The 25,498-nt window shown below is 44.3% G+C and overlaps 1 protein-coding gene and 1 long non-coding RNA gene across 2 annotated transcripts in view; one reads left to right on the top strand and one right to left on the bottom strand.

Moving 5' to 3' along the window:
• Nucleotides 1-25,016, top strand: part of LOC138292561 (uncharacterized) — a 46,222-nt gene extending 21,206 nt beyond the window's left edge. Inside the window, exon 3 of the long non-coding RNA XR_011202724.1 lies at nt 20,693-25,016. This is a non-coding gene — a long non-coding RNA (uncharacterized lncRNA). The remainder of the gene's footprint in view (nt 1-20,692) is intronic.
• The window catches only part of EMP1 (epithelial membrane protein 1), a 57,031-nt gene that overhangs the window by 23,556 nt on the left and 7,977 nt on the right, over nt 1-25,498 (bottom strand). The window lies entirely within an intron of this gene.

Raw genomic sequence — 25,498 nt, 5'->3', positions numbered from 1 at the left:
CTCCCCGCAGTACCAAAGTTACGGGAGTCGGTTAGGTCAAGTAATCATGCCCAATAAGTGTTACAGGGTCAGTAATCATATCCATCTCAATTGTATTTGGTCAGTGACCATGACATCATCACACGATCGGATTATGAGTCACAGCTGAATCAAAAATTATGTTAATGTGCCCCCAGGTCTTGACAAGTCCATTAACCCCAGACTCATCACCTGGTCTTTACCTTTGCTCCAAGCTGTTTACATGGTCTGCCATGTACCTCGAGCTCCGATGTCCTTGAAGTTCGCCACCCTGTCTGTCTGTGTGTCTTAAGCTTTCCAGTCTGTGTGCCTCAAGCTCCTCAGTCTGTCCATTTGCCATAGGTTCATTACATTTCCTGCTCATATGCACCAAGCTCCTAAAACCACATGCCCACGTGTTCCGAGAAGCTCACACTCTGACTTTGTGCCCCAAGATCCTCACACTGTCCATTTGCACACAGGGACATCATACTGTCTGTGGTGTGCCTCCAGCATCTCAATCTGTCTCTCCACGTGCCCCAAGCACCTCACTTTGTCGTTCTATTTGTTGAAAGACTGCCAAGGGTTGAGAAGGTATTGTGCTTGGTCTGCAGCAGTGGGAGGTGGGGATAGGGGTATTCAAAGCCATCTAAGATCAGCAGTGTGTCCACAAGCTTGAACTCCTTCAGGTGAAAAACTACCTTCAGTTGACCTACCGACTAATCGTAGACAAAATATTAGACAAGGTGAATTATCACAAAAGCCAACATCCGCCATTCAGTCGGTCAGCATAATACCATCTATCAAGGCTTCAATCTTCTGGCCAGGGCACGCACAGATTCGGCTCTGTTGTACATTTGAGGTGTTTGTCGGTCGTTGGAGGCCTTTATAGATTGCCTTCGGATTTTGACCCCTGAATCCTCTAAGAGTTTAAGAGTTGCTACTCAACTTTCCTCTTTCATGGGTTCTAGAGATGGGAACTTGGGGAGCACAGTGTGCTCTAAACACGGTCCGAATGATGCAAAGTAAGGGTCACTCACTCCTTCTTTCATATGAACAGGAATTAATGAGCCACAATGGCGACAGAGCAAAGAAACTACCAGAAGCCCAATATATTTCGATAAGAGAAGGACTTGTCGGTCGAGTCTGAATTAAATACCTTATCATCACAGATTTTTTTTTCGAATTACAGTGACTAAACATATTTGTTAATTAGTACTTTTTACAAACTCGGGATTACCACCCATCACGCATTTCCCATATTGCATCCATTTATTTTAAATAATGGGTCTTGGTACAGTCTGCTCAATCCCAAAGGATGACAGAGAGCTTTACAAGATTGCAATGAGGCATTACAATTTTACAAGGGATGGATATCAGGAGTAAGATCTTTGGGCTAACTACAGTTTCCATTACGAATAGTACCCGTTTTTTTTTCTCATGGAACTTACATAGTTCCCATTCACAAAATGTAGGAGAAATTCTGTTTGAATTCCAGATGCATTAGGTGGGGTGAAGGAAGTGGTGCTCCAGTTTAGACTAACATTTTAACGAGGATGCACATCTGATGTGAGATGAAAGAACGTTCTAGATTTTTAGATACATATCAAGTTAAGTTCTTAAACGTGTTTTTTTTTTAGCTCTGGGGTTTTGAGGAGTAGGGATGGTCTGCTTCTAAGTAGTCTGCTGCATTCAGCTCTCTTGTGTTTCTGGGAAGGGTAAATAGGTGTTTTCAGAGGAATTGCTGTGTTCATGAGCCATACTGTTTTGCAGAGAGAAAGTTGTTCAAGAGGGAGTCATTTGAGGGATCCTAGGACGGGAGAGATTTTGTAAACTTTTCCACTGCCAGTGCTCTGTCTAGCTTCTAGATGAAGGGCAGTCTTCAGGGATGAGGGGGCAGAGGTAGGTGAGACTTAGAAAGACCAAAGAATAGAGTAATTCCATGTTCAATAGACAAGATCACCATTGTTTGGACAGCAGTTTTGAGATCTTGAGTGGAGACAAAGAGCATGATGTTTTGCAGTACTTTGAGTTGACATCTGGTTCTGTTGATTTAGCAAGAGTAAAACCAAGGGATATAGCTGAGGTCACAATCTTGAGAAGAATATTGAGCTCATTTAGTTTATTTGACCATTTCGATGGGAGTTCTTTGAAATTGAAGCAAAAATCATTTTTTTCTGATAGAATTCTAACTGCAGATTCCTCACTTTGTGAATTTCCCCTGGCTTCAGACTGTATCCGGGATCTTTTGCTAGCAATCCCCTTGCTCATCTGCAGGTGACATTGTGTAGCCCTGAGTAGGATCCATCTCGCCCTGGATATGATGTTGAGGCCACCATACATGTGCCACCTTTGTACACTGATGTCAGTTTCTTTCTTTCCATGCATCTTGACATGGATCTGGGGCTTCTCGAATCCTGCCTTCTGACAGAATTTTCCCCTCAAACTTCTAAGAGTGCAAGCATGTTTCCCCCCAAAAATACACAGTGTTTCAGTTATGCTGGGATTGTCACAAAAAAATGTTGATGACTGATATCCACGACGTTTCTCTGTTGTGTCTGAGATCGAAACACGACTGGGTGTCACGTGAGTGCTGCTTGAAGAGTAATCGCAACCTGGCAGCCTGAGCTCTGATGCCGGAAGCGAAGCCAATAGTTTTATCAGACTCTGAAATCCATTTTCCACCTCAGTGACAAGGCCAATATGCCCATTTAAACCCAGAGATGTACACTGCTTCCCTTGATGCTCATGAAGCAGATGACAACACCTATGATGAATCTGATGATGGCAACCTTCTTGATGACTTAACAAGAGGTCAGTCGCCTGGTCACCTCTCCAGACATTAGGTCAAGGCACAAGTCGGAAGTACACTGCATCCACCCACTGTTTTGAAAAGATGGATGCTGTCCACCCTGCCAAGTAGTTGTGCCGCAAAATAATATGCTGAACTCGTCCTGGTGTAATGTTTAAACACAGCGCCTGCACGTTGTCTGCTTTCCTTCTGAGCAGCAACATGCTCAGAAAGGGCTTTTTATTTTAAATTCAAGGTGGGGCCAAAACCCTGAAGTTAAGTGGCCATCAGGCCTCTTTTTGTTCTCGCTGGAGCTATCTGGAGCCTCACCCCTACCTGCGAATGCAATGGAGGGGAAACAAAAGCACACACCTTGTTGTCAAATTACAGGTACTTAAGAGAGGCATGATATTGACTTTGGTCAGTCCCTGTATATAATTATGCATGCACAGCAAGAATGTTAGATATTCTGGTCTGTCCTATATTTACACAAATAGAAATTTATTATCACTGTTTTGTTTTATAGCTCTACTTATCCTAATGCAGGATGCCGGAGCGCTTTACAGCCACATGTACACATTATACATTGACAATAAATCATAAAAGTGTAAATCTATGTACAGGATGGGATACATAGGATAGTGAGGGGTACAAGGTGTAGGAGTCATATGTCCTTTATTGCTCACTGTGCTATATTAGAAGATTACAATTTATGAACTGCAAGTAACAAAAGGATTTCCCTATTAAAAGCAGTAGCCCACTTACCTATCTACATGAAATAAAAAATTTATCATGATGTGCTTTGCAGGAGAGACGTTAACCCTGTATGTTACTTTGGTTCACAACTGGGACTAGACACGACATATATCTGTCCAGCAAACGCGTTAACTACCAGAGTAATCTTAGCATTAATATTATTCCCTGATATTTAGGGGGCATTTGAAGCTCTCTGCAGCAGATGCCTAAAGCCCTTAAGATTTTTTTTAATGCAGTCTTTGCAACCAATTATACACAACAGATGTATTGTCAAGTTTCTCCTTGTGTCAATTCCTTTGTGGCAGAAATGTAAAAAAATAAATGCTAAATTTTGAGGCCCATATTTTGTGTCGGGTTGAGTCATGTTTTTGGCACAACCCCAACACAAAATCTCATTTGTTAAATCTTTTAATTCACTCAAATGTACTCCTTATATGCCTGCTAAACATATTTATGAGGACTTAAGATCAGAAGTAATTTTTGTGATGTCACTGCCTGTGAGGTTATGGGTTGTAATGCTACTTCCTGTGGTGCCACTTGCGATATTACGTGTCATGATGTCACATGCTGTGATATCACGTGCCCTGAAGTACTTTGTATACTGTCTCACTTGGTTAATCCCCCTTCTTCTTTTTTTTTTTTTAGGACTTGTCCTTGCATTAGGTCTATCCTCCCACCATCGAGCCATGGAAACTGAGGAGTCCATCTCCTTTGTGACACTCATTAGGAAAGTGGTGGACATTTTAGAACTCACTCTTTTCACCCTGGTAGTAAAACCAGTGTCCTCACTGAGGTCCTTAATCCTGGACAAACCAATCAAGAACCTCTGTTGCCCTTCAATGAGCCATTACTTGATGTGCTGATGGCACCTGGGCAAAGCCAAGATCTTGCTCCCAGGTACAGCAACAGGCAGCAGGGCAGCATAAACCTGCTTCCCAGGGATCTGGACTTCATGCTGAAAGTCTAGTGGTACAAGCATCTACCAGTTACCTAAACCCCAGTGTTTTCCCCACCACTCTGCCTGTCAGATAAAACAAAGCAAATGGAAAAGTTTGCAAAATGTGTATTTATGCAATTGTATTTAGGTATTTGTTATGTGTTATGTACAGAGATAAGTCTTGAACCAGTTTAGTATTGTGCTTTGAATGCCCATCCTGTCCCTGACTGTGTGGCGGAGGATGTCATTGTTTATGGTATCAAAAGCCATAGATAGATTACGGAATACCACCATGGATCAATTCTCTCATTCTTAGGAAGGAAAAGGAGGACTGTGATAGGTCTGTAGTTTTCAGCTGTCCTTGGCTCTGCCTTCATTATTTATTTATTTACTTATTTGAGTAGAGGAGGAACATAGACAGTTTACAGGTCCTCTGGAAAGATAACTTGCTGTACGGGAGAGTTGATCGTAATCATTAGAAGTAAGAGGGTATGTGCTTGCTGTTTGCTGATAGAGGGAGGTGGGATCATGTTGGGATACAAATATATCAACATTGATGTGATGTAGATTGTGCTTTGTGCTGGGTGTGGAGGAAATCAAGAAAGCATTTGGATTTTCCTGTTGAGATCAAAGTATTTGATGCTAGGGGAGAGGTGGAGTAGCTGGTTTGTGCTGTCTTAGTTTTGGTATATTTTTTAGTAAATACTTAGCACTGCAGACTATAACTTTGGGTGGAGGAGTAGGAGTTCTTCTTCCATTGTTTGTGTTTCTAAAAAGTTATCTTCTTGTTTGTTGGATGCTTTTTGGATTGTCTTTGAAAAAGACTTTTCGTTTGCTGTAAGAGAGTCTGGTAAGTTTTCTTTTTATATTTTAAGGCAGGAGATTGACTTTGGAAGGTACTTTACTCCCATTTACATTCCTCAGCCCTTAGGGCCAGATGTATGAATCTGGCCCATTGCGATTCGGTAATTGCGATTTTTAAGAAATCGCAATTACCGACTCGCAAAGGGCCATGTATCACATTTGCGATTCGGTAATTGCGATTTCTTAAAAATCGCAAATGCAATTACCGAATCGCAAATTGCGATACTGGTCCCATTCGCAGCTATAGGCCTGTTGGCCCATAGCTGCAAATTTTTTGCATTTCGCAAATTGCGATTTCTGAAACAGAAATCACAATTTGGGAAAAGCAAAGGGCCAGGGTGCTGGGGGCCTAAGGCCCCCCCCCCTCCTGCACCCCAATTTTTTTTTTTGCACATGTAAAGTACACACATGCCAAAAGGGCATGTGTGCTTTACATATCTAATTTAAAAATGCAGTTGTACTGCATTTTTAAATTTTGCACCAGGTTACCACCTGGTTGCAGGTCATGGTATTTTGCTAGTGCAAAATACCATTCAGCGAAAAATCGCAATTTGCGATTTTTTGCAGAATTGCTTTGCGACCTGGATTTTGCTAATCGCAAAATCCAGGTCGCCCCATGCAGAAAATCGCAATTTTTGCGATTTTCACTTTTTGGTCTGCGAATGCAGTTGATGCATTGCAGACCCCGATTTTGCACTCGCAAACGGCCGATTTCGCTGTTTGCGAGTGCAAAATCAGATGATACATCTGGCCCTTAGTTCTTTCTGTTTTATTGTGTATCATAGTTAATTCATGCCTGTCTTGAATTTAGTTTTATATGAGCTTCCACGTTAAAAATCCGAAGCTTTATTGTGATTGGCCTACTGAGCAATTAGGTTGCAGTGGTTGGTGTGGTAGATACTTTGGAGCTTTAGTGATTGAAGCAGTGAGTCCAACTGCCTGTGGCCAATGCCTTTTGCTATTTTGATAGGGGTAGGGTTTTGGTAGGAGTAATAATTAAGGGGTTTGACAATATAGAATTGAATAGGATAAGAAAGAGCTCAGACCACTGTAGGTTGCAAAGGTCATGGGTATGAATGAGGTCCTTCTCGCCAACCACTAAGTCTAGATTGGAACCTTTGGTATGTGAGGGTCAATCACAGATTGTGTTAGCTTAATGTCATCAAGAAAATTACTAAGAAATGAGGCAATGCCTTTCTGGGAATTCTAGGCCAAGTTGAAATCACCTAAGAAATTGTACTTGTGGGAGGATAGAAGTTGTGCTGTCACAAAATCAAGGAGTTTCTCCGCAAACAGTTTCTTTTTTACCACAGGCAGTAAAGTAGTGACAAGTGACGAGGGTACAAGTGGCAGAGTCTTTGTGGATAATGGCTGCACCACCTAATTTTGTGGGATCCGTCTAGGTGAAAGATCTTGAAAGCAGAGGGAGGTTGGATATCAATTAAGGGTTTAGATGAGGGATAGAACCAGGATTTAATGATTGTGAGGAATTCTAACTCATGGTACGGTATGAGACGAGATGCAGCTCCAGAGTTTGAGACAGCAGATCTGCACTACATTAGAACCACTTTGATTGAATGAAAGACAGAGGGTAACTGTATTCTACTCCAGGGCGATTTTTTAATGACTGGCAGGTTGTTTTTTTGTTGTGTATCCTTGGTGATCAAGGTCTACAGACGATGTGGATGGGCAGATTTTGGGAATCAGTCAGAAGGCTAGCTGTGGAGTAAGTATTAAGTAGAGGGAGGAGTAGAGAGTGGGGTGCATGCTTCTCCTTATTAAGAGAAACAACAACTCGCACTTTTGCTTGCCTACTCATTTTTTTTAAATATAACTATGCCTGAGGAGGCCACCCCACATCAGTGACAGAAGATGGCTATGGGAAACAGAGCGGGACCTGAACTGCTGGTGTAGACTTGGTTCTCCCCATCACATAGATTGTGGGTGTTCTTTCTGCCATGGACAACTGTTCATTTCAGACCTTCGTGCAGTCTGTTTACACTACTTTGGTACAATTCAAATTTGCGTGACAATGTGGCCTCTTGCGCACTAAACCTATAAAGGAGCATAAGGTGAAACGCTTTATGCATGTAGCAAGCACGAGATTTGCCTCGATCATGCTGCAGTTCCTGCTCAGATCCAGATCATCTTCCCAGGTGCAGGTCCCTATGTGACTGGGTCTTTCTCTGTGTCAAAGTTCGTCGGGGTCACCCCAGTGTCAAATCAAGCTTTAGCCTGACACTGGCACAGATCTTGGCATTTACCCAAGCCATGTTGGCACTCTTCCATACTGTCCTAGTTCCCTCTGGTGCACCTTCAGGCCTGTGGAACCCACAGTGGTGTAGCAGCGCCCAAGGCTGCTCGGTTATATAAGGGGTATGTATTTTTGCCAGTGTAAACTCTACAAGCCAGTCCAACAACCCAACCAGTTTCTACAGTTATACAGGAGCAAGGTGCATACCATTCAAAGGCTTGGCAGGCCATCACAATCAACCTGTGGATCCTACAGGTCATAGAAACTGGTTATGCCCTTCCAACAGTTTCCCTTTCCCACTGCCCTATGTTCTTCTCCCAGGCAGATAAGTACACCTGCATGTTCCAGCAGGACGTCAAGGCCCTGCTACAAAAAGGGGTAGTGGAGCGAGTGTGAGATTACAAAAAGTGATAGTGCTTAATGTAATTCTGAAAGCCTGCACCAGGCCTGGCTACTGATCAGCTGATAAGTACAGTATAGATCGGATGAGAACACTTAACCCACACTTTTGTGGCATGCATCATCGTAGGCAACCGTATCCCACCCTGATAGGATGATACTATCAGGGTGGACTGAAAAACCATGAGAGGGAGTTCTTAATAAAATACACTGAATAGTTTAGGGTTTAAGGTTATTATTTAAAAATACCTTGGGTAAACCCCAAGGGAAATTCCTTTCTTGGTGAATACAAGGGGTATGATTACAAAATAAAGGGAAAAAAGGGGATCAATGTTAGTATAATGATCCCATCATCCTTAGTGGTGTCAACGTTTCAACCCGTTGTGTGCCAAGGGATGGGTCACATGCCTGCATCAGGGTGTATGGCAGAGGTCTTCAAACTGGGGGGCGGGCCCCCCTAGGGGGGCCTGAAGTGATCCCTGGGGGGGCCCCAGACTCTGACCAAAATAAATATTATACAGATAACAGGCCTTTGTTTTAAGCAGACGCATGTTATTGCAGTTTTTAAAAGGTAACAGTACTTAACTGCAATGTTTAAATAGGTTTAGACATATTTAAACATTGCCATGTTTATAAAATAAATGTGAACAATTCTGAGGGGGGCCCAATGATTTTTATTTTTCAACTGGGGGGGCGCGGCATTAAAAAGTTTGGAGACCTCTGGTGTATGGGATCCCTATCATTAGTTCTATCCTGAACATTCATATGTGGGTAAGTACGTTTCCTGCCTTAAAATGAGCACTGTCATACCCTATGGTTTTTTTTGTCTGCCAGATCTGAGCGGGGGCGAACACTCTTTGTAGTCACACATTCACCAAGAAGTGTGCCCTGTGGGAATACCTATAAGACATCTGTCAGTCAGTCTGGTACTATGGTGTTGGAGGATGTGCTATGATTTTGAACCTCTAAACTCTCTTTTGGTGATAAAGCAGTTGTTGAGCTTGTCCCAGAACAGATTGGGCAGGGGTGTTACTCCTGTCACTTCCTTGTGCTTAAGAAAAATAGATGTCTGTGTCCCATTTTAGACCTCAGAGTCTTAAATGCATTTCTTTGCAAGTAAAAATTCAAGAAGTTGACCCAATCACAGGTTTGTCTGGCTCTAAAATTTGTAGCCTGAATAATGTCCCTCGACTTGTAGGACTGGTACTTTTATGTTCTGATCCCGCAGTAGCATAGGAGATACCTTCACTTCATGGTAGGCTGGATTTTATATTTAAAGTTACTCTCATGTGATGCTGAGGGAAAAGGAGGCCCTGTAAAAAAAGTAAATATCTAGGATTACACATTGTGATCAGGTGGAAGCTGGGATTAGTGTAAGGTTTCCTGGTTTCACATTGTGCAATTTGGCCACTACATGGTCAGCTCTTTCTCTCTTCCATTTTAGATCAAAGCTTAATGTTTGTGTTTAATTATTTGAGGCGCTAAATCTGTGAACTGCGTCAAATACATCTAGAATACGCATGCTTCACAGGGATTGATGGTGGAGGTTAGCAGGCCTTTTTTTGTAAAATAGTAAGGCCCATATTTATACTTTTTTAGTGCCGCATTTGCGTCACTTTTTGACGCAAAAACGGCGCAAACTTCCAAAATACAATGGCCCATATTTATTCTTTTTTAGCGCCGCATTTGTGAAATTTTCTGACGCAAAAGCGGCGCAAACTTGCAAAATACAATTGTATTTTGTAAGTTTGCGCCGTTTTGCGTCAAAAAGTGGCGCAAATGCTGCGCTAAAAAAGTTTAAATATGGGCCAGTATTTTGTAAGTTTGCGCTGTTTTTGCATCAAAAAGTGGCGCAAATGCGGCGCTAAAAAAGTATCAATATGGGCCTAAGTGCCTGTGCCTAAAGATTTCTCAAACACCGGTGACCGGCACTCTCAAGCGTCAGGAGCTGAATATGAAGGCTGTTGATTCGGCCTCATGCCTCTTTAATCCACCACCAGACACTCCCTCCCCTTTAGCTCAATCTTTCACCTTCTTTTCTTTCATTTGTTCTCGCTTTGTTGCTGTTTTCCTTCTTTACTCTTTTAGGGTTTTTCGCTCTCTTGTTTTGGGTCAAACTCTGTTGAGGAAAAATAAGTGGTTTCCAAAAAATGAGCGCTGGTGGGTCCCACCTGCTACCACTAGCTCGAATGAAGTACTGGTGGTTGTTCAAGGTGATATTTTAACGTATAAACTAAAATGACAACCAGAATACTCACCCTTGGGTCAGTGTATTAAAATCATTTGCTCCATGTAGCTAAAAAGTATTTATTCGTTGTCATCCTTTCTTGAAGTAATCCACCCACCCTCTCATCCATACAACTATTCATTCATTATTTGAGCCATGCAGCCATGTCGCCAATCTTCCCTGATTTGGCATAGGTCTATATTGAAGAATGTGTTGTAAAATGCACCATAGTTGCATTTCCCCCCACAAAACACTCCCTCCAAAGCCCTTCTCGCAGGGGGCAGGCTAGCTTGCCGCTAAGTGCGGTATGAGGGCCGGTCTGACAAAGTTTGCCAGGGCTATTTTTGGTTCCCAAACCGGCCCTGCAAGCTGTCACGTCTTTGCAGCAACACCAGAGCATCCTGGGAGGCTCCGTTTCCGCCCTCGCTGAATCGTGTGAGCCGCTGCAGTTTAATTCCCTCCTATGCGTACTTGAATGCCCCTGTCTGCTGAAATTGGGAGATCTCCGAAACGAGGGGCGGGTCGTGGGCTTTAGGCGGTGTCGCCACAGAGTCCGCCTGCCTATCACATTTGCCATCTTGGCCCCGCTCAGGGCTCCTCTGAGTAAGCTAGTTGCACCCATTCATACTTGTGTTTTTTTCTTACAAATGTCCTCTCATTTATTGGCTTCAAAAATTACACCGCGTCCTATGAAAAACAGAAAGGAACCCCCAGACAAAGAATGAATAAATAATACGGCGCTACCAAGGCGACGGCACGATCTGGTAGATGGTGGCGAATGTCTCACCTTTTGCAGGCTTCACAGAATGCCCAAGGTTGGCCATCGATGTAAGAGCACGAGTACATGCTCAGGGCTTAAGTCAGATGGAAAAGGAAGTGCAGAGTCCAAGCCCCCCTCAATACTCGGCCTCTCAGCTGCGGCTGGCGCTTGATTTTTTGCTATACAGCAGAGCCCACGGCATGGCTGCAGTCACACCGTATTTTCAGATTAACAAATGATGTGAATATTATTTCAATTTCCTTTAATTGTGTGTACATTTATCTCACGTGGATATCCTCCTGAGCTCCTGACATGAATTTTCGCGAGGGAGATACTTAAACAAGTTAAAACGTTGGCATATGCTAGCTGCACGCACATCTCTGCAGTAAAGACATCAACCCAGTGTGCTTTTTTGGCTCGGTTTACAGCCTTTGGCCTCGTGGTACACACTGCCATCTCACAAGTGCCCTAAAACAGAGCTGGCCGCCCTTCAGTCTGTCTCATTCCTGGGCGAGCTGTGGGGAACAAGGGGCCCCTAGGTTGGCATTGCATCTCCTAGCTCCCGGCGCACCAACTCCTGCAAGAAGGGTCATCTTTCGTGGCCAATCAATGACCACAGCTGGCGCCGACTGGATGGTCGTGGGCAGCCTGGCATCGGCTCAGCGTGCAGCGCAGGGCTTTGCAGAGTGGCACTGGCTGCGCCTCCGGTATTCACCTGAGCAGGGTGGCACCAGCTCAGCCTCCGCGGAGGATGGCACTGGCTTAGCCAAAGGGATAGACTTCTAGAAAGTGACACCAATGTGCCTCCGCTATGGATTTATAGAGTGCCACGGCTCAGCCTAGTGTGTAAAATCACATATAGTAACAGCATTTGGGAAGTGGTATGGATTTACGGGGACTGGCATTGGGTGTGCAAATCAAATCCGGTGTGAACAGTAGGTACTTAACTGAGAACGGCACGGATTTCGGCAGTGCTTAATTTGTAAATAAAAACATGCCAGTGCTCAAAACTCGCCTTTGAAACACGCGGCTGCTGCATTTAAATGTGCGAGCACTGAATGCTGAGGCACAGTAATCCTAAAGCCACCTCGTGCCTCTTCAAACCATTTACAGCCACTCCCTACCCCCTCAGCAAACTCTTGCAGCTTTCTGCTTTCTCCTTTTGTGGCGCTTTTTCGTTTTTCTCTTCCTCCGTCTTGCCCATAAGTGCATTTTGCTCGCAGTAATTCCCTGATGCAGAAAAATAAGTGCCGTCCCTCAAAAATAAGTGCTGGTGCCCGCACCAGAAACCACTGGCTCAAATTAAGCATTGGATTTCGGTGAACAGTATACAACTTTGGATACTGGAACCGGAGCAGCCAGAGCCTGTGGCCTGGATTTACTGAGAATAGAACAGGATCAGCTACCAGCATGTACCACCATAGAGTAGCACTGGTTGTGCTAATGATACTGCCTCAAGCCGTGTCTGTGTTAGAAACATCCAAAGCCGGACAGCGGCCGCTATGCCACTAGAACTAAGCTATACCTACCCGATGCACCCTCACACGATCAGAACCAGACTTAAATTGCTTGTGTTTTGGTTCAGAGAGGACCTGTCCTTGCAGTTCGGGGTGGACTGTTTCCATTGGAGCAGGACAAGACTGATTTGCATAAGACTGGGTCCAAACTAAGGTGGCATGGTGTGCAAAGTAACATACTGGGATGCAGCCTGAGTATTTACAAGTAGCTGAGATGAATTCAGGCATTCCATCCATCACTTTTTTGTATACTTCAGTGTTACGCCCTAATTGGGACAGGTGCGTAAACCAGTTGTTGAGATTAATTCAAGCATTCTACCCATCACTTATTTGTACACTTCGCTATGCCAGGGGCATTTAAAGGCTGCAAGTGACTCCATTTACTGTTTGGACATCTGCAGGCTGAGAGACGCTCAGACACTGGTATGTAAGCAGAGTAGCTAAGTTACAGTATAGACATCCAAAGACTGACAGCATCTCGGTTATAGTATGGGCACATACAAGCCACCTTATGGTATGGACATGTATAGGGTGGGACTATAGTATCTATAAAGGCTGACAGCACTTGGGTTATGGTATGGGCATACAGAAACTGAGAGTGGCTTGGTATGATGCAAACATTATAGGCTGGCAGTGGCCCAGCCTGTGATATTGGCAGCCATCACGTCCTCATCTCAACATAGAGTATCAGAAGCCACTCCATGCTGTCTCACGGTACAAATTGAGAAGCTATGTGCTCACACCTCAAGAGGAGAGTATTGGAAGCCACCCACTGTCACCTGAAGAGAAGAGTACTGGAGTCCACCTTTCTATTGTGAGGTATGGGGAGGAGGATCAGAAACCTTCTCACTCCCATCTCTCAGAAACCGTACCACTCTCCCCTAAGGGTTAGAGTGTCCAGAGCCATCTACTCTTATCTCAGGAAAAGAGCAGATGCCACCTTCTGTCACAGCAGAATACTAGAAGCCACACACTCTCACATTAAGAGAAGAGTATCTCAAATCTTCCACTGTCTTCTCACAGATGAGTATTAGGACCCACCCAACTCTCACCTCATAGATGAGTATAGGCGGCCATTTTACTCTCACTTCAAGAGAAAAGTATGCAGGGACATCCACTTATACCTCACAAGACAGTATCAGAGACCATGCCCTCCCATGTCAAGAGAAGAGTATCTGCAAGCATTCCACTTGCATAGCACAGGACAGGAACTGAAGCTATCCAGTCTCTCCTGGGCCCAGTCTCACCTCACAGAAGAGTAGAGGACGTTTTCCACTCTTCCCTCACAGGAGAGGCTCAGAAGCCAGCTCACCCTCACCTCAGCAGTACTGCATCAGAAACCGTCAGCCCTTGCCTCATCGAACAGCACATGAAGCCACTCCACTTTCACAGCAAAGTTATCCAGAACCATTCCACTTTAACCTCGAGGAGATTAACAGAAGCCATTTGCTCTTCCCCTCACAGTGGAGTTTCCAGGGACATCCAACCCTCACATGACGGTCTAGCATCTAGAGCCATCTATTTTCACCTCAACAGAAGAATAGCTGAACCCAGGACACTCACATCAAGAAAAGAGTACCTCAAGGCACCCCACTCTCAGCTCAGGTGACAAGTATCTGTAGCCACTCCACTTTCACCTCACAGTAGACTATCATTATTACTTCCACTCTCACCTCATAAAAGAGTATCAGAGCCCACCCACTCTCAGATAACTGGACAGTCTCTGAAACCACCCCACTCACCTCACAGGACAGTTTCAGAAGCCATCCCACTCTCACCTCAGCTGATGGGTATCAGGAGGCAACCGTCCCTCCTCAGAGTATGTCAGTCCACCAGACCCTACCCTCACAGTGGAGTATCCAGACGATCAGCTCTGATCCGATGAGAAGAATTTCTGAAGCCATCATACCCTCATCTCAAGAAAAGAGTATACATATCCTTTCAACTTTAACCCCAAAAGAACTGAACCTAAAGCCACCCCACTCTTCACCTCATAGTGTGGCATCAGAAGCCATCCACATCTGACCTTGCGTTAGAGTATAAGAAGCCACTCAACTCTCCTTTTAAAGTAGCAGAAGGAATTCCGACTCCCACCTTACGGTAAAAGTATCTTACACCAACCCACTCTCATCTCAAGAAAAGAGTATCCAAGGGCACCCCATCCTCAATTCAAGAGATGAGTATCAGATTCCCACCACCTTCACCTCCTTGGAATAGTATTCAACGCCTCCTAACCCTACCCCTAATCAATTATTTAAGCAATCCATTCACTTCAAGAGTACCAGAAAACACCCCAATCTCGCCTCACAGTAGAATATCAAAAAACAACTGAGTCTCTCCTTGCTACGAGTATCAGAAGAAATTTCCACTACTGCCTCAAGAGTAGAGTATATGAAGCCACTCATTCTCACGTCAAGAGAAGAGTTTCTCATGCACCCATTCTCATTTGAAGAAGTGAGTATCAGTTGCCTTCCCACTCCTACCTCCAGACCAGAGCACCAGGGGCTGCCTCAGTCTCACCCCAAGCCTGATACCCATAGCCAACCACTCACACGCTACTCTAACCTTGCAGTAGAGCATCTGAAGACATTGGCATTCATCTCAAAGTAGGGAACCCCAAGCCAACGACTTTCAGCTCGCGGTGGGGTATCCAAAACTATCCTGTTCTCTACAGAGGCCCAACACCCATGTTTCTCTATTTAGCTTGTGCTGGACTTTTCAAAGTACCTTTCAAAGCACTTCTGTAGAAGTGAGTTAAAAGGGGAAGAGACTAAGCCTGTGATATGAATATAAAGGTGGTGTATACAGCCAGAGACCCCTCCTCATGGGTTAGCTGGGATGCTTTGACCCGCAGCCAGTGAAGGTGCACCGCAGTTGCTGATTTGTGACCAGGCCCCTACCAACTCAAACAGAGGCATGGAATATGTTCTTGGGTGCAATACTGTTTGGGGATGGTTTGCTGCGAAGCCCCTGAAAGGCGCCCCTGCATTAACAGTGTTAGGAGCAGAAGATAGAGCATCCTTTGAGAGGAACTGCAACATTGTTGGGATGATTGACAGTGTTAAATGTGAAGCAATATGTGTCCGACCTTCAAAGACGGTGTCCAAAGTGCATCCTTGGATAGCAGCACTCAAAATGCTGGTATTCACAGGGCCTAATAGTGGTTTTAAAGGGCTGAGGCGTGGTCCGCTGACTCATGACCATCTGAGTAAGTGAATTAGGCAATTTGTTGCTTCATGTGGCACCTGAAGAAATGAAAACAAGTGATAGGTGAAATTTCTGTATTAACCTCAGCCGTTGGTAACTACTTAGGGGTGCATTCCAGCCCATCGTTTTTTTTACCCACCATACCATCTTGGACGGGAATCAGCCTTATGCAAATCAGTCTCGGTACAGCCCGCAGGGAACATTCCAGCCTGAACTGCCAGACCAGGTCCCCTCTGAACAGTGACAAGTCGCCCTACACCGATTTCAGGCTATCTGGCCCTCGTCCGTCAGGTGCAGTTTTAGTCTTGTGGAACAGTGAGCACAGGACCCACCTCTGGGCTCACCCATCCCTACAATTGCACCCTGAGCCTTCTTCCTTGACTCTGCATCTGCCCATCACAGGTGTCTGTGGCTGCGCCAAGCTCAGGATAGCACCAGTCCCATCATGCCCAGGGTGTGGGGTTAAAGGCGGTTCTGTGGTAGTGAGCCAGGCACCGGAGGCTCACAGCAGCAACGATCATTTAAGGTGTGGCGCTTCCATTGAGATGAGACGGATGGGTCCCTGACACTCCTTGCTGAAGTAGTCCAACATTGTTCATAAAAAGAGATATATCAAGGGCATAAGAGGACATCCTTGCTTGGGAAGGGTGATCATGAGATCCTCTTCTGGGAGAAACAGTGAGAGTAAAAACCAAAGCTCAGTGCTTCAGTGGTTGTCTGCGCCTGTCATTATCTGTCTGTGTTGCTTTCTGACTGGCTGTGTTTGTCTCCCAGCATCTGTTCGCCTCATCTGCCTAGTTATCTGTTGCGTCTATGTGTACCTGTTCATGTCTATTATTGTTTCAATCTATCATCCTTCGGCCTGGATCCGTCTACCACTACTTGCCTGAGTTTTAGTCTGTTTTTGTTTATCCTGCATGTAGCCTTGCCAGTCTGTCAGTATCTGTTCTCCGTGTTTGTCATCGGGACCCATTCAGTGACATTGTCATGTTAGTGTAAAAGGCCATTTATTTAGGAAAGGATTGCAACTTATACATAACTTTTTAAAACTTTCAACAATAACTCCAACTTTGGAACCCCACCTTGTAACATTATCTTTGCTCATCCTTTCCACACCTCCCTTCACTTTACACTTCCATACCCCCACACATTCCCTTTTCATTTCATGCCCTGCCTGTTTCCGGCATCCACTACACTCTCATCCTTCACCTGCTTCTTTTTCCCCTGGAAGGGTGGCCAGGCCCCCATCTGACTCTCCACCCTCCCCATCTACTGCCGTCCCGCACTCTGTCGTAATCTGCCCTAACTGGCGTCCCAAACCTCCTCCCACAAGCTCTCCTCCTGATTTAAAACACATGACTCTTCTCCAAGAAACTCATCTTCTTGCCAGGTGGGTGGGTTTCCAACTTCCTTAAGCGTGCGATGATCAGCGCAGAAAGAGACAGGTCCCTCCCCCTCAGCCCCTAATAAACCCCCTCCCATGTCCCACCCCGACTTACCTGTCCCATCGCTACAGGTCACTTCCTCTCCCGAATGTTCCCGCCAAGAGACTAGACCGTGTCTCTTTCTCAGCGGGACCCTCCATTCTCTGTCTGTCTGCGTCATCCAATGCATATGTCTGTCATTATATTTCTAGAAATCAGTGGCATAATAAAAGCGAAACTGGAGGGGGCCCCTTGCAAAGAGCATGGAGGGGGGTCCCTCCAGAATCACTCAGGTCAGGTGCTGTGCTGAGGCCTCCCCACCCCCTGGAGCTCGCCCGGACAGCTGGGGCTGCTATGGCGTTTGTTACGCCAGTGCTAGAAATGTCTGTCTGCCATTGCTTGCCTGTCTGCCTCCCATGTCTTCTATCTCTTCATTTAATTCAGTGGTTGTTAAACGTTCAACATCTGTGGATTCCATTGAATCGCAAGTGGAAGCCAGAGACCCCAAGGCCACTTCTACCATTTTAACCACAGCAATAATTCACAAATAAGTACACATGGTATGAGCTCAATGCATCTACGTTCCTCATTGCAGGTTTAAATGTGAAAGTGACTATACACCAGAACAAGACCCATGTCCTGTTCACGTGTCAGTTGGTAATCATATGAAATCAGTGCTCTCAGCAGAAGACGCAGGGCAAAAGTAGTAACTAGATTGACATTGCCCTTGGGCTGACACAGGGCAGCAATCCAGCTTGGTATGGATAAAGCTGGAGATCATGCAGGATCTTTGTGCCAAAAGGTGACAAAAAAACAGAGCTTGCACAAAGGCTGCCTGTGGAGGTATTTCAGATTTGCTGAAAAGGGCATACCCCCTTCCCGATTCAAGAAGAGCTGTAAGTGCCTGACCACGTAAAGCAGTGGATAGGAGAAGCATACTTTTGGGTAGTACACATGGGTAGATCGCTGAGTGGTTTGGACACTGCCTCTTAAAGTGTGCACATGCACATGATTTTCTAGTAAACTTGAAATAATTCAAGTGTTTCTAGTCAGAAGCTGACGTCTAGTTCAGGTCGGAGTTGTGGACAGTCTGCGAGCAAACAAGCTCTGTCCTGAACTAGCAATCAGCTTCTGACTAAAAGTTTTTTAAAATGCTTATCAATATAAATGTAAACCTGTCTTATTGATGTTATTGATACATACATCAAATACATTGGGGAGGAAAACAGTAGACTGCAAGTAAGTTTTACATATGGGGGTGTACAAATTTCATGCAATTTGCTTTAGCATAATTACATTAAATCCTGGAAAAATTTCACGAAATTAAGCAAAATGCTAATTTGACATTTCTCGCTATATTTTAGCCCAAAGTGAGCCCCCGCATCAGTTTTTGATATGAGGATACATTTTATGAGAAGTGCAAACAAGCACCTCAAACAACAGCAGCTCACGTTCTGTTGTTCCTGTGCATAAATTGCATTAAATGGCAATTTTTTTTTTACCACAAATTGTTACGACTCTGTCGTTCCATTTCCAGGGAGCGCTGTAAGGGGACTGTCAGAAGCCTGGGAATCATCTTGAACTCCTATCTAGAGTCCCTTGCTGAATCCTGTTTGTTTCTCTTTTCTCCATGGTACACTTGTGTAGGACTACATTTGCTTCTTGGGACTGCAAATCCCATAATGCGCAGCTTGGTAGTCAGGAAAACCCGGATTCTGTTTCCCATTGTTTTCAATGGGAGAAGTCCAGTTGCTCCTTTTCACTGGATCCTCTCCTCCAGGACTTGCAAGTGTCTGAAACCACACACACCTGATACCTCTCCTGTGCAGCCCAGCTTGGAACTGCTTATAAGCAGCCATTTCCTCAAGCTCCCCGTCGTGCATCGGACTTCAATTCCTTTGTGTTACAGACCCCTTGTCGGATGGTGTTCCAGTTTTGTTCCTGTTCTGTTCCAGCCTGATCCTGTTTCCTGTTTCTCTGCCCTGCTCCTGATTGTTCCAGCCAGAGTCTGCTCCCTACTTCTTAGCCTTGTACCTGTTTGTTTCTTCCAAAGCCTGCTCCCTGTTTCTCTGCCCTGCTCCTGCCTGAACCTTCTCTCTGTTTCCCAGTCCTGTTTACTGCTCATTTCCTACTCCCTGTATTCCAGTCCTGTCCTTGCCTGTTCCAGCCAGAGCCTGTTCTCAGTTTCCCAGTCCTGTCTCTGTCTTTCCCAGCCAGAAGTTTGCGCCCTGTTTTCAAGTCCTAGACCCGCCTTTTGCTTCAGCCTGAGCCTGTTCCTAGTTCTTGCCTCTGCCTCTTTGTTTGTTCCCTTCTGTTTCTGTTTCTTCTTGGTTCTTTGTGTCTGGTAAGTGTTCTATCAGTCTTCACCAGTGTATACGTGTCCTCCTGTGTACTGGGGTTGGCTCCTGGTTTCCAGGAGGCAATTCCAGCCCCCATCCTTGTCCAGTGTTATACGTTGTATTTCGTGCCTAACAGTGACAATGTGCTATTGCTGTTTTCTCAGGAATCGCCACTGTGTTTCCAGCTGGACCCACAAGAGCGTGTCCTGTGTATGTAAGTACTATCCTTGTTTGTGCTCTAGGGTCCAGAGACAGAATCACTTCTGCTGCCTCCTTTCTATGGGGCTGGCAGGGTGACTATCTGTAAGAGCAAACTGCACAGAGGCATTGAGATTCCCTGTCACTGTGGGAGGTTCTGCGCCTTACTCTGTGTACAACCCCAGCGTGTTTGTCCACTGGCAATCCGTTTCCTGTTTGTTCACACAGGGGTTGCTCTGCTTTTACTTTCCTGTTTCCTGTGCCTATCCATAACTGTCCTTTCCGTGTATGCCTTTAGCTGCTCCTCTGCCCCAGTGTACTACCTCTTTAGGATATTCGGTGACCTCAAGGGGTGTCCCAACCAAAGTCCTGATCAGATCCGCCCGAAACCGTGACACAAATGGCACATTTACAATACATTTTTTTTACTGTGAATGGCACTTAATCACACAATTTTTTAAAATTTTGAGAATTTTACATGACCAGCGTAACATGAATGTTGGCTTAATTTAAATTTGGACTCCAGGGGTCCACAGACCACAGGTTAATAAACGGTGATTTAATTGTTTATAACTGTCTGTATTTCTATATCCGCGTGCGTTCGTCTACCAGTCTGTATTTCTTCTTCCTGTGTGGTGGCATGCATGTATGGGTCTTTTTGTTAGCATGTCTGCAGAATCTGTTTGCCTGTCTGAATGTCTGAGTTTCTCTTTCCACTTGTGCCTTTTTCCTGCGGTGGCTGCTTACCCATCTGTCAATATGCTTATCTCTATTTATCTTGCTAGTCTGCCTGTAGCTGTCTGCCTGCTCGATCTCATCTCTCTTGATCTAGACATCGTGCTAATGCATCATGCGCCAATTACTGATGGTTGTATTAACTGACTGTTCTCTTGATATTTCTCAATGATAAAACCTGTTTCGCATAGGTCGTCCTTAAAAGGTACATCACGTGTTGTGCCTTAGCGTAAATGTTTTTTTTTCCTGGATTTATCCTTCAAAAACCATTTAATCTATTTTTATAGATGCCTGCACTCAATGAGGTCCTGCGCTTGGTCACCTGGAGACCTCCACCCTGTCAAAGAGTTAGAAAGACAAATACCTGGAAATCTCAGTCACATTTCTCTGACAAACACACCTTGCGAGACTACCCCTTCTCCCAGGCAACTATAACTGCTACTAGGACGAAGATACCTTGGTGGACTAATGCGTCTTTAGCAGTCATCCGTATGTAACCTGGACCTCACAGCTTCAAATCACAGAGCATCAATTCAACTGTCCGTCCAAGGTGGATGAAATAAGTACCATTGAGCATGGTTGCAATTAACATCCTATTGCCTAAGCGTCAACAAGCATTTTCAAGGACGAATGAGTATTTTAGAAATATTATTATTTTTGAGAAAGCAGAGACGGAGGTGTTCTCTTTGGCCATGCCTGTGATGTTCAAGTTAGAATGAAGATCATTGTCTAGAAGGAAGCCAGGGATTTTACATTCTGTAACATCTGGTTGTTGTTTGAGGGTGGTGGCAGGTGACTCTGGAGGATGAGGGGATGTAGGAGGGACGTGACTTGGAGTGCGATAGTGGTGGAAGGGGCGAGAGGCTGAAGGGCTTTGAGAGAGGTGAAGGATGACATTGAATGCTATAAGTAAAGCCAAGACTTGCGTGGAATATTTTATTCATCATTTTTTTATTTTAGAATTTTTTCCCTCATTTGCTAGGCCCAGATGGGCGCAGAGCGCTGATCAACAGTGTTTTAATCAACATACAGGTAGAATATACAGCTAGACCAGCTGTAGTTGGTAGTGGCAACGACCTATAGAATAACACTTGGTAGTGCATTGTTGCCTAGTCAGCAATGGCATAGTAATTTCAACAGCAAGGGAGCAAGTACAATATTGAGGTAGTAGCAGTAATGTACAATGTCAAAACAGCAGGGAAGGTTTGATAGAAACGATTGTAGAGCTGGGACAGAAGAAGGCAGGAGCTTGGATATAGAGTAGAAGGAACAAAAGCAAATTGTGTAATAGAACTTCAGTGTAGATAGAGCGAGACCAAGGTCAGAGGAGAGAAGTTAAGTGGAATTTTAGAAGGTGTTCCTTCAGTTTACGGTTAAAGGTTTGGAGTGAAATAGCCAATCTGAAATGAATTGGGAACGGCTTTCTACATTCTAGCAGCATTACCTGAGAAGGATCATCTGTGGGTGGCCATGTTCTTGAAGGAAGGCATTTTAAGAAGCAGAGTTGATTTGCTTCCTCACTTCTGGTTTTGTGCCTAAGAGATCTGATTACTGTGGAAGCTATCGAGGAGAATTCAGGTGAAGGACCTTGCAAAGAAAGTCAAATGTGTTTTATGTTGAATCTGCTTCAAGCTTAAGCTAGTTGACGGAGGTTATATTAGGAGTGATCCAATCAAATTTTCCAGAATGAGTAATCAGCCTGCCAGAAGAATGAAAGGTAAATATGAGAGGGGTGAAGTGTGATATGCACTGAAGACTGAAAGCCTTGTTTTTGAATAGTCTGATGTTAGGTTATGATGCTTTAGTTGAAATTTCATACTTCTTAGTGATTTTCCTAATTCGATTGTTAAGATTATAGAATTAGTCTAATATGAAGCCAGTTGGTTTGTGAGAGCTAGTTATTATAGGGAAGATGTCTAGGGTCTGTAGTTTTCTCACCCATTTTCTGGAATTATGGTAGTGTTGGAAGAAAGAAAAACAATTATGAGTTGTCAGGAAGCCCCAGAATCCATAATTGGACAGACTTTGAGCTATAGTATCAAATATAATTTGATTCGAAAGCATATTTTTTAATCAAATGGTTTGAATGCATTTGGTATGGAAATATAGATTTGTATTGTAAATACAATTGGTTCAAACAAATTGGGCAAACCCATCTATAAATTCTCATTTTTGATCAGTGAGGGCCTCCAAGCACAGTCCAATTATTCTCAGAAATACCCTTTTTCAGTAGAATCTGTTCCATGTTTTAAGGTCTGTCTTAACACCTCAGCTGTCTGAATGTGTGCGCTCTATTCATTCCAGTGCTTTAAAATACATAGACTGGACTTTGGCTCTGTCCAGCGGAGTATTTCTCTCTCGTCTCATGCTATTGGCTGATTGGTGTATCAATCCATCTTCTATAGAGTGCCTCAATTGCACGGCATGGCAAACTATTTTTCATCTCAAATGTACCCTGAATCATCACACGTGAAAGTCTTTGTATCACACGTGTTGTATACTGAAAGCGATTATTTTTAGGTTTCACCTGATAGAGCTCATGCTCTGTCGCTTGCAAGACATTTTGGGATGATTTAGATCTCGGCAGAGGGGTTACTCTGTCACAGTGGTGATGGATATCCCATCCACCAAAATCTAAATACCATTGTTTTCTATGGTATTTAGATATCCATCACCGTTGCAATGGAGTAACCCCTCTGCCGAGATCTAAATCAAGCCCTAGGTTTCCTTACATGGGCTTTGAGGCTGCCCATTGCTTATCATTGGTTATCTTCACTGTCACTCTTAATTTGCTTGCTTTTTCTAAGTTGGTGCATGAGGCATTCACTTCAGCTTCTTGTGGTTATCCCTCTCCTGGAGCATGACACAACTACTTGTGCCCTTCTACTACTCACATAATCAGGCACTGTTTTTTTTCTTTTTGTTTAAGCACTTGACTACAGTGTGTGTTTTTTCCAGCAGTCTCCCTCACTTACTTGTCTTCTGTGTTGCTTCAGGGCCCCAGCTTCCCCCGCCCTCCATGTTGCTATTCCCTCCATGTTACTTGCTCTGGCCGCTGTACTTGTTGTTGCCTGCTCCCTCCAAATGTCAGTGTAATTGCTTGTCCCTTCCTGCTGTCTATGTTGTTGCTTGCCCCCGTTGTCTGTGTTGTTGCTTGCCTCTCCCGCTGACCTTTTTGTCGCTTGTGCCTTCTTGCTGTCTGTGTTGTTGTTTGCCTTCTACCCTGTGTGTGTTGTTGCTTGCCCCATATGCTGTCCATGTTTTTCCTCTCCTTCCTACCCCACCCTACCCACTGTTTGTGTTGTTGCTTGCCCCACCTACTGTCCTGTTGTTGCTCTCTGTCCTGCCACCCCTCCATCACCATTCCCTGTCCATGTTGTTGCTCACCCTCCAAACCTGCTGTCTGTTCTGTTGCTCTCCATCACCCTTCTCCTCCATCACCTCCTTCTGTGTTGCCTCTCACCCTCACCCTGCAATAAACAAAGAAAGCACTACTACTCGGCCAGCGCTGGCTACACCATAGTGCTTCGCTCTTCCCACACCCTCCATCCCTGTTTTTGCCCACACCTCCTCAACTAGAATAGCTCCATGACATGCCAAGCTCTGGCTGTGCAATAGCCCTTTTTTCTTCTTTCAGCAATGCTGCAAAAGCCAATAGCTCTCAAAGACAAGAGCTACTGGTGTTTCCAATACTTTTTTAGGCCATGCTGTATGGCAGCCACCCTGCTGTAGAGAATGGCTAAACATTGACTATGTCACTAGCTATTGTCTCGTAGCTGTGACCTATTGTCTTTGCCAATGCTTGTTGTTTTCTTTCCGCACCACTTATTTGGTCGAATCCTACCAGATAGCACAGCTGTCTGGTTGCAAAAGACTTCTCTGGGACATTCTGAAAGCTTCCCTGGGAATGTCTTCTGCCTATTGAATACCAGTGGCTTGGTGGTTTGTAACTCATGTTGGCTCTGTGGCTTGTAACTCACAATTGCTTTCTTTTTATTTGCTGGCTTTGTTTATTTAGACCATACATCATTTATTTGCCTCTTCTGTGGAGCATAGCCTGCGTACTACTTCTCTGATTGGTTTCCTGAATTGTCCCATGAATGCTTGCTTTTTGGAAACTTTTCTTTTTTTTACTTTTTCTTGAGACATGCCACAAACATGGATGTGTTTTTCAGTTAACTGCCTTGTATACTAGTTCAGGAATTAGTAAATGTGCTGTATTTCTTTGAAATTTTTTCCAGCCTCCTATCTGTCTGCTTGACTGACTCTACTCATCTTTGCCAGTACCAGTTAATCTAGCATGCCTGTAAGGAACAATGTTATGCCTACGAGCATCTTTATTTTGGTCAGTGCTCTTTTGTATTAACATAAAACTTAAACAATCCACTTCCTTAATTTCATGCCTATGCCATAGGTGCTGGAAGTAGAGGGAGGTGGGGTGCTGAAATACCTCCATAATAGCTGTGCTGAAGTTCAGAAGTGAATGAGTAATAAAGAGGCCTTTAAGACATGTGTTTGTGTCACATTTGCTGTGTATTCAAAGACAGAGGTCAAATGTTAGATTCTGTTTTCCAATGGAGGTTGGTGTTTACTTTTTTTCTCTGACTGCAAAGTGACAGTTTTTATGTGACAATCTTGCTGGGTACTGGGTGGTGGGGGCTGTAAAATATTATGTTTTAGCACATAACAAAATACAAATGCCTGTAAATGAACTGTACAAATATTTCATAATATATCGGAATTAGGAAACTACAAATGAAGCACTATTTTTGTGATTCGGTGGAAACAAATATTTAATAGGATCCAAACAAATCAATACACTAGGTGATGCCCATTTTCACAAATGTTGGTTTGTGTGTTGTATAGTTATACCACCAAAACTGTGTGCCTGTGCAAATGTAATGGTCATTTCAGTTGAAAATGTGTTTGCCCTAATTGCATTTCACCAATACACCACAAATACTCCACTCTATGGCACTCTGCGCCACTCAACTCCATGCAGCACCACTCTATGCCTCGCCACTCTACACCACTCTACACCACTTCACTCTACAATAGTCTACTCCACTCTATGCCACTCCACTCTACGCCAC

This window comes from Pleurodeles waltl, chromosome 4_2, assembly GCF_031143425.1.
Source record: "Pleurodeles waltl isolate 20211129_DDA chromosome 4_2, aPleWal1.hap1.20221129, whole genome shotgun sequence".
Taxonomy (NCBI): Eukaryota; Metazoa; Chordata; class Amphibia; order Caudata; family Salamandridae; genus Pleurodeles; species Pleurodeles waltl.
This window is presented reverse-complemented; position numbering and strand designations above follow the sequence as displayed.